The following is a 10,423-nucleotide window of genomic DNA, read 5'->3' as shown; positions in this document are numbered from 1 at the left end:
CACAAACTAAATACTGTAAGAGAATTTTCAACCGGGCATCTCAAATCCTTCTCAAATGCCCTCGCGGACGCCCTAGTGATTGACCCGTAAAAAAAGGGGCCATGCTAGTTCCCAGCCGTTTGATCCATCTGGATCAAATTGATTACGGCTGCATGATATCTCCTCATCATCGCTCTCCCACCTCTCCCATCAGGGGCGGAGCCAGGATTTGAGCATAGGGAGGCCAAAGAGACAACACTTGCCACAATGCTACATGTTTATATTTCGTCTAGCATATATGTAAAGTTATAAACACAGTGATGTACGCATGTTCAACAATTACCGATGCATATCTAGCTCTAGTACACCTACACCATGTGTAGGGTTTAAGAACTGAAGCAAGTCCTTAGAAAGGAAACAAATTATTTTTTTCACTTCATTTTTCCAATAGAAATTATAGCTAATATAAGGCAGAAGATTAATTAGATTCGTATTTGTCATATGATCACATGCATTACCACATCAGACAAAGCAGATTTACCCAAGTGTATATACATTGAAAAGTTTTTTGCAGAGAATATACCTTGAGAATTTGATCTGCGACAATTTCACTGGACATGTGTGATTAATCCACCAAGCGCAATCGGCAGCAACCTTCGGAGGACTTACGAGTACCCAGATTTTATCAACAAGGAGCGGAGGAGGTGCCAACGTTTGTAATCTGAATCTGGTCGAGAGAAATCGCAACCGCAAGGCAAGGGCAGCAGGACGGCAGCGCTAATCATGGAGATTTATTTAAGATAAGCTACATATACTCACGGGAGATCAGGAGGGCATTTTTGACGGTAAAGACTAGGAGGGCTTGATTGGGCTTTGGTATGGGCCTTTCTATTGTCGTAGAGATTACGCTTGAGGATTACGGGGGGCCAATACGTGAGCTGTTACGGGAATTACTCGATCGATAGGGGGGCCAGGCCCCCCCCCCCCCCCCCCCCCCCGGGCTCCGCCACTGTCTCCCATGGCTACCCTCTGCAGCAAGCGCATGCATTGCAACACAACTTCATGAAAAACGCGGACGAGCGGCGCGGCAACACCCCACTATCATTTGCACCTGCCATGCCGTCGGTCCGCTCACCTTGCAGGAACATGGCAGCGGTCGTTGGTAGCATTGCCACTGCTTCCCTGAAGCACTTGTGGTTCCCTCCCTATTGATGCAGCCCGGCAACGTCGAGCACCACCTCTTTCAACGGTGCATTGTTTGTTGGAACCGGCTAGCCTTAGCTCTAGCCCTCTCCTCCCTCGCACTGATCTCTCTCTCTCTCCGGCCGTGGCTCGAACCAACGACGACGAGGTGGAAGGAGGAAGAAGAAGCACACAAAGGACACAGTGAGGATTTTCCCGGCGCAACAACGCCTGTTCCCGAGCTCGTACTCGTCACCTCCGTCGACTACAAACACACGGGCGGGAGGGTTTTATACCCGCGTCCATCGGCGCACCACACCGCGCCCCCGACGCACCCCCCTCCACGCACTCTCCACGTCCCCGCGCTCCCGGCCCGCGCTCCCGCCGCGCACGCACGCGATCCGCGCGACCAGGTCCAGCGCCCTGACGTGGTCTACACCCGCGCCCGTTGCGCCAACGATCACACAGCGTGGCCCCGCGCACACACGCGCTGGCTGACGCACTCACACATGCACACCTACGCCATGGACCCGACGCGTCCAACGTGCCCAGCGCGCGCCCATACACGTGCCCGGCTCGTTCGACACCTCGCCGCGGCTTATTGCCTAACATTGTTGTCCCCGCCGTCGTAGCATCCTGCCACATCGATGATTCTATGCAGCAGCGCCGCCAGTCTGGCAGATCGATGCCTCTATGTAGCGGTGCCACCGCTCCGGCAGATCGATGCTTATATGCAACAGCGCCGCCAATACAGCGCATCGAGGTTTCTATGCAGCAGTGCCGCCACTCCGGCAACATCAGGCGCTCAGCAACACGAGCGACGTTGCACCGCCCCGCTGCAAGCACCGGCCGTAGCACCAAAGCGTCCTCTCGCACTGCACCATTGGCTGCACCGGCGACACTGCACCGCCCCGGCATGGGTGTCGCACGGCCTACCCGATGGTATCTTCACAGTTATATTTAATATTATGATTAAGAAAGAGGTTTAAGTTGTTCATTCAAAAGAATGACCAGAAAAGGAACGGGTGCATTGCAGGCATCACATAGTGTGTGTCTGGCGACTACATTTATCTTTAGTTATTTGATTTTTTTTTTAAGAAAATGCAAATTTTGGTCAAATCTTGGCCTAAATAAATGAAGTGGCCGAACTTGAAAACTAATTGGCCAATTCAGCTAAAAATTTACCATTTGGCACAATGCGTTTATGTGGAATTACTAGTTTGAAAACCCTTGAACAAAAAGTCAGTCTTCGCGTAAAGTCGGCAACGAAAAAAGTCTTTGTTGCCTATAGCAACGAACAGCAAGTCCTCTTTGGACACACGAACGAAAAGATTGTAAGCCCATGCACACGCATATCCCCGCTGCTCCGGAGCTCCCGTGGCCGAACCGTCATGCCATCAGGATTATGTCAATGACGACAATCCATTCAGACAAAGAATAGCTTGAACCATGCAGCATGGAGAATAAATTTTTCGTTTCAATCTAGACCGACCGCCGCAAGCCTACACCACGGTCGGCGAGAAAAATTCTAGTTACTCCCACCCATCAACTCTCTAGATGTTGCCAACCTCCTAGGCATTGTCCATCGTATACTATTGTTATGATTGGCCACGTGCATTAGACGTGAACCAGATGTTACCAACTTCGGCAATAACAACAATACAACGAGGGGCAATGTCTAGGAACTTTGCAGCATCTAGATGAGTCATTTCGTGCGGTTAACTGGAAAATTTCTCACCGAGCGCAATGTGGCTTGCGATGGTTAGTGTAGATTGAGAGGTGAAATTTTTCCTCCACAATGCACGATTCGAGTAGTTATTCCTCTGAATGGAATCTTCTCGTCCATGCGGTCGTTATGGTGCTAGGGTTTTACCAGATGACCTCTGATGTGTAGGGACTGTACAAGCAGATGGTTGCATGTGAAATAGGACCTCTTCATGGGGCTGGCAACCAAGAGTGGTTTTCCGTGGGGAAAACAAGGAAAAGCCTAGTTTTCGTTTGGGCCAGCAACAAATAGTCCTTTTGGTCAAAGACTGCAACAAAAAGTACCATTTTATTGTTGTGGGCAGCAACTGGATCATACTTTTTGCAGGTTTCCAATTTCGTAGATCTGAAATTTCAAAATTAAAATAAAATAAATCCAAAAAAGTATTTATCAAACTTGGGTGGCCCTTCTTCATTATAATAGTAAGAACATACCCAGTGCATAAAAGCTCCCACACAAGGTGGGGTCTGGGGAGGCATTATAGGAACCTTAGCCTTACCCCTGCAAAATGCAATGCAGAGAGGCTGGTTCGAATAAAGGACCTCTTGGCACATGTGGGGTGGACTTCACCACTGCGCCAGGCCTGCCCTCTTCTTCGTCATATAATGATCTACCAAATATGCGCCTGGCGCTTGAATATACTACACGGATTTGCGTGCAACATTAACACCAATAAACCACTGCATCACAAAAATAAACGACCCAAATTGATTTGATGTACTGTAGAAAGACTCCATAATACCCAGCGGCAAGCAAACAAGACACACTTACGGCAAAGGATGAAGGATATAATTAATCTTAACCAATGACATCTCGACCGGCTGACGTCCGAAGGCACATAGGTTTATTCTGTGATTTCCCTGGAGGAGGTCATCACTTCACTGGTAGTGAACGAGCGATGTACGACGGAGGAGGAGGAGGTTGCCTCCAATTAAAGCTCTCCGGTAGAGTTGTGGACGTGGTCGGCGACGGATGCGCCCTCCTCCTCGACGGCAGAGGAGGCAATTACATCCAAGCCCATTTTTGTTGGGTAACGTAGCATGCAATATTAAAAAATTTCCTACACTCACGCAAAATATATGTAGGAGAGCATAGCAACGAGAGGGGGAGAGTGTGTCTACATACCCTCGTAGATCGAAAGCGGAAGCGTTTGCCAACGCGGTTGATGTAGTCGAATTTCTTCTCGTTCCGACCGATGAAGCACCGAACGTACGACACCACCGAGTTCTGCACACGTTCAGCTCGATGACGTCCCTCAAACTCTTGATCCAGCAAAGTGTCGAAGAAGTAGATGAGTTCCATCAGCACGACGGCGTGGTGACGGTGATGGTGAAGTGATCCGCGCAGGGCTTCGCCTAAGCACTACGAGAATATGACCAGAGGCGTAAACTGTGGATGGGCGCCGCACGCGGTTAACAATTGTTGGTGTGTGTTCTAGGCGCCCCATCCCCATGTATATATAGGTGGGAGGGGGAGGGGAGCAGCCTTGGGGCGCCCAAGTAGGAGGAATCCAACTTGAGCTCCCTAGTCCAATTCCCCCCCCCCCCCCCTTCTTTTTACCGAAGGGGGGAAAGGGGAAGACGGAAGGAGGAAGGAAAGGGGGGCCAAACCCCGTCTTCCTTCTCCTATTCGGCCTCCTACCATAAGGGGGGGGGGGGCGCCACCCCTGGTGGTCTGGTGTGCTCCCCTCCTATAGCCCACTTGGCCCATTATCCCCCAGGGGGTTCCGGTAACCCCCCCGGTAGTCCGATAAATATCCAATACTACCCGGAACACTTCCGGTGTCCAAATACTATCATCCTATATATCAATCTTTACCTCTCGACCATTTCGAGACTCCTCGCCATGTCCGTGATCTCTTCCGGGACTCCGAACAACATTTGGTCACCAAATCACATAACTCATATAATACAAAATCGTCATCAAACGTTAAGCGTGCGGACCCTACCGGTTCGAGAACTATGTAAACATGACCGAGACACCTCTTCGGTCAATAACCAATAGCAGAACCTGGATGCTCATATTGGCTCCCACATATTCTACTAATATCTTTATCGGTCGAATCGTTATGACAACATACGCTATTCCCTTTGTCATTGGTGTGTTACTTGCCCGAGATTCGATCGTCGGTATCTTCATACCTAGTTCAATCTCGTTACCGGCAAGTCTCTTTACTCGTTCCGTAATGCATCATCCTGCAACTAACTCATTAGTCACTTTGCTTGCAAGGCTTCTTATGATGTGCATTACCGAGAGGGCCCAGAGATACCTCTCCGATACTCGGCGTGACAAATCCTAATCTTGATCTATGCCAACCCAACAAACACCTTCGGAGATACCTGTAGAGCATATTTATAATCAGCCAGTTACGTTGTGACGTTTGATAGCACACAAGGCATTCCTCCGGTATCCGGGAGTTGCATAATCTCATAGTCGGAGGAATATGTATTTGACATGAAAAAAGCAATAGCAATAAAATTGAACGATCATTATGCTAAGCTAACAGATGGGGCTTGTCCATCACATCATTCGCCTAATGATGTGATCCCGTTCATCAAATGACAACACATGTCTATAGTTAGGAAACTTAACCATCTTTGATTAACGAGCTAGTCTAGTAGAGGCTTACTAGGGACACGGTGTTATGTCTATGTATCCACACATGTATCAAGTTTCCAGTTAAAACAATTCTAGCATGAATAATAAACATTTATCATGAAAAAGGAAATATAAAATAACAACTCTATTATTGCCTCTAGGGCATATTTCCTTCAGTCTCCCACTTGCACTAGAGTCAATAATCTAGTTCACATCGCCATGTGATTTAACACCAATAGTTCACATCTTTATGTTATTAACACCCATAGTTCACATCGCCATGTGATCAACACCCAAAGGGTTTACTAAAGTCAATAATCTAGTTCACATCGCTATGTGATTAACACGCAAAGAGTACTAAGGTGTGATCATGTTTCGCTTGTGAGAAAAGTTTAGTCAACAGGTCTGCTTCATTCAGATCCGTATGTATTTTGCAAATTTCTATGTCTACAATGCTCTGCATGGAGCTACTCTAGCTAATTGCTCCCACGTTCAATACATATCTAGATTGAGACTTAGAGTCATCTAGATCAGTGTCAAATCTTGCATCGAGTAACTCTTTACGACGAACTCTTTATCACCTTCATAACCGAGAAACATTTCCTTAGTCCTCTTTAAGGTAACTAAGGATAATTTTGACCTCTACCCAGTGATCTACTCCTGGATCACTATTGTACCCCCTTGCCAAACTCATGGCAAAGTACACAACAGGTTTGGTACACAGTATGGCATACTTTATAGAACCTATGGCTGAGGCATAGGGAATGACTTTCATTCTCTCTCTATCTTCTGCCGTGGTCAGGTTTTTAGTCTTACTCAACTTCACACAATGCAACACAGGCGAGAACCCTTTCTTTGTCTGATCCATTTTGAACTTCTTCAAAATCTTGTCAAGGTATGTGTTTTGTGAAAGTCCTATTAAGCGTCTTGATCTATCTCTATAGATCTTGATGCCCAATATATAAGCAGCTTCACTGAGGTCTTTCATTGAAAAACTTTTATTCAAGTATCCTTTTATGCTATCCAGAAATTATACATCAATTACAATCACCAATATGCCATCCACATATAAAATTAGAAATGCTATAGAGCTCCCACTCACTTTCTTGTAAATACAGGCTTCTCCGTAAATATGTATAAAACCATATGCTTTGATCACCTCATCAAAGCGTATATTCCAACTCCGAAATGCTTGCACCAGTCCATAGATGGATAGCTGGAGCTTGCACACTTTGTTACCACCTTTAGGATCGACAAAACCTTCTAGTTGCATCATATACGACTCTTCTTTTAGAAATCCATTAAGGAATGCAGTTTTTGACGTCCATTTGCCAGATTTCATAATCATAAAATGCGGCAATTGCTAACATGATTTTGAACTTCCATTTCTGCACAAAAACCAACACCATGGTAGTTCTGCTAAAACAGCGTCAGTCCGGGTTAGTTCCATGCAAATCATACCAAAACCATATAAAATTATTGTAAACATGGCATGAATACTTCATAAATTATAGATACATTAGAGACGTATCAATGATGTCCCTTGAACTCTTTATCCAGCAGAGTGTCGAGGAAGTAGATGAGTTCCGTCAGCACGACGGTGTGGCGATGGTGATGGTGAAGTGATCCGCGTAGGGCTTCGCCTAAGCACTACGAGAATATGACCGGAGGCGTAAACTATGGAGGGGGGCGCCGCACACGGATAACAATTGTTGGTGTGTGTTCTAGGCGCCCCCTCCCCATGTATATATAGGTGGGAGTGGGAGGGGAGCAGCTTGGGGCGCCCAAGTAGGAGGAATCCTACTTGGGCTCCTAGTCCAATTCGCCCCCCCCCCTTTCCTTTTACCGGAAGGGGGAAAAGGGGAAGAGGGAAGGAGGAAGGAAAGGGGAGTCGAACCCCCTCTTCCTTCTCCTATTCGGCCTCCTACCATAAGGGGGGCGCCACCCCTTGTGGGTTGGTGTGCTCCCCTCCTATAGCCCACATGGCCCATTATTCCTCCAGGGGGTTCCGGTAACCCCCCCTCCCGGTAGTCCGATAAATACCCGATACTACCCGGAACTCTTCCGGTGTCCGAATACTATCATCCTATATATCAATCTTTACCTTTCGACCATTTCGAGATTGCTCGTCATGTCCATGATCTCATCCGAGACTCCGAACAACATTTGGTCACCAAATCACATAACTCATATAATACAAAATCGTCATCGAACGTTAAGCGTCCGGACCCTACAGGTTCGAGAACTATGTAGACATGACCGAGACACCTCTTTCGTCAATAACCAGTAGCGGAACCTGGATCCTCATATTGGCTCCCACATATTCTATGAAGATCTTTATCGGTTGAACCGTTATGACAACATACGTTATTCCCTTTGTCATCAGTATGTTACTTGCCCGAGATTCGATCGTTGGTATCTTCATACCTAGTTCAATCTCGTTACCGGCAAGTCAATTTACTCGTTCCGTAATGCATCATCTTGCAACTAACTCATTAGTCACTTTGCTTGCAAGGCTTCTTATGATGTGCATTACCGAGAAGGCCCAGAGATACCTCTCCGATACTCGGAGTAACAAATCCTAATCTTGACCTATGCCAACCCAACATACACCTTCGGAGATACCTGTAGAGCATCTTTATAATCACCAAGTTACGTTGTGATGTTTGATAGCACACAAGGCATTCCTCCAGTATCCGGGAGTTGCATAATCTCATAGTCGGAGAAATATGTATTTGAAATGAAGAAAGCAATAGCAATAAAACTGAACGATCATTATGTAAGCTAACAGATGGGTGTTGTCCATCACATCATTCTCCTAATGATGTGATCCCGTTAATCAAATGAAAACACATGTCTATGGTTAGGAAACTTAACCATCTTTGATTTACGAGATAGTATAGTAGAGGCTAACTAGGGACACGGTGTTTTGTCTATGTATCCACACATGTATCAAGTTTCCGGTTATACAATTCTAGCATGAATAGTAAACATTTATCATGAATAAGGAAATATAAAATAACAACTTTATTATTGCTTCTAGGGCATATTTCCTTAAATTTCGTGGTAGAATGTTACAGAGCAGTGGAGGTGGTCTCCTCCACAGTGGCGGAGGAGGCGGTTGCCTCCAATTCTAGTTCTGGGTTCTGGACGTGATAGGTTGATCAGTCGATGCATGCGTATAACAAGTATTGCAATGCGACATGTGCATTACTTCGATAAAACAATATACTTTGGAGTACATGTTTTACAAGTATAAAACAAAGATATCTCGGTCCCATGCGAACTTCATCCCTAAAAAAGATTGTGCATCACAGATCCTAGGGGTGATAATCCGATTTAGCAAGGTAGCTAGACACAATATAGCTCTCTTAAAGGCGCAGAAAAATTCAATAGCCGCATTATGCCTATGTCTACTTCTAACATGAGAGCTCTTTCATGGCTAAATTTGAATAACTACATGAATCTTGATTCAAGATACTTGGCAAAGTGGGGGAGGGGGGCTATGGCCCCCATATTCCTTATTTTCTTCCCGTGATCTTTCTATTCCTCTATTGCTCTTTTAATGAAAACAACAAGGCATAGTGGAGGACTCACATGGCAAAGCATAGCGTCCAGGCAATAGGCTTAGGAGACAACTTATTCTTTGAGGTCGTCGATGAATACTCTGAGGCGAATGTCATAGCGATGCTGATGTGGAGGATGGTTGAGGCCAGTTCTTAGTATAACTCTCCGGGACTCCCACAAGGCGTTCCTTGGACTCCATCCTCTGCAGCTAGCTATATATACCTCTGAAGTCGTTCATCATATTAGATGAATACCATTGGGTTTCATCTGGCTATATGTAGTAAACCGTAAAAATGATAGTAGGTTGTCACTAAAATTTCAGGGAAGTGTAGTCTTCGATTACTGTTAGTGTTGTAAATTAGATTAGTTCTAGATCGTTCAAGTTAGATGCTCGTGGCCAAACACACAGGTATTTCTGGTAGTAAAATTGGCACTACATTATGTAGTAAATCATAGCTAGAGTTCATGCTAGACAATAACTTAATGTCAACACAAGCCTGAGCCACTTGCGTCTACTGGAGCTGAACTTGCATCTTGGTAATCGTGTCCTATTGGTCGCTATCATGATGGAGCCGGAACACTCCTGCCTATATGTGCATGTTGGGTGGATTCTAACTCCAGAGTGTGGATGTGAATGTACTTGTTCTTGATTTCTTGCTTTGCTCGCTAGAAGTTGTGTTGCAACCAAAAGACGACTATACATACCACTTGGTTCAAGGCTATCATCTAGTAATTATATGAATAATGGTAAGGTACTCGCCAGGTAGGCAGAGTGGGGGAGGGGGGTACGGTTGTTCATTCTGCAGGTCAATATACATTTTAAATTTTATTGGCATGTTTATTGATGTTGCATCTCTATTGTTTTTCATTTTCTCTTACTTGTTCATGTATAATATGCGAATGCATCAATGATTCATTTTAGAGTTTAGATTTGATTTGATGATGAGTTGCTAGTCTTGGTGGTGTTTGGTACTCCAATTTGGAAGTATTGTTTTCCTCAAAACTAGTTCGACAATGAAGCTAGAAGGGCGGGTAGGGGGGAAGCCAATCCTCAATCTGAAGTTCAAACAATTCTTTTTATTGTTAGAACAAATTCCGCATGTTATACCTACATTTGTAAATCATGGGAACGAGATTTGTAGGTTCCTCCTGATTTGCCCATTTCCCAAGCAGACTCACGATCTTTGTTCACCTTAATTATCCACTTCTGAAATGTTCACATGATTTAGATCGCCTTGTATTACAACAAAAAAGATATTTCATAGTTTGTATTCTCAGCCCACTGGTTTTATTCGTGGTATGGGGTGTCAAGTTGGTACATGTTGATGTACT

The sequence above is a fragment of the Triticum aestivum genome, chromosome 3D (assembly GCF_018294505.1).
Source record: "Triticum aestivum cultivar Chinese Spring chromosome 3D, IWGSC CS RefSeq v2.1, whole genome shotgun sequence".
Lineage (NCBI taxonomy): Eukaryota > Viridiplantae > Streptophyta > Magnoliopsida > Poales > Poaceae > Triticum > Triticum aestivum.
The sequence above is the reverse complement of the archived record's forward strand: the minus strand, read 5'-3'. Positions refer to the sequence as shown.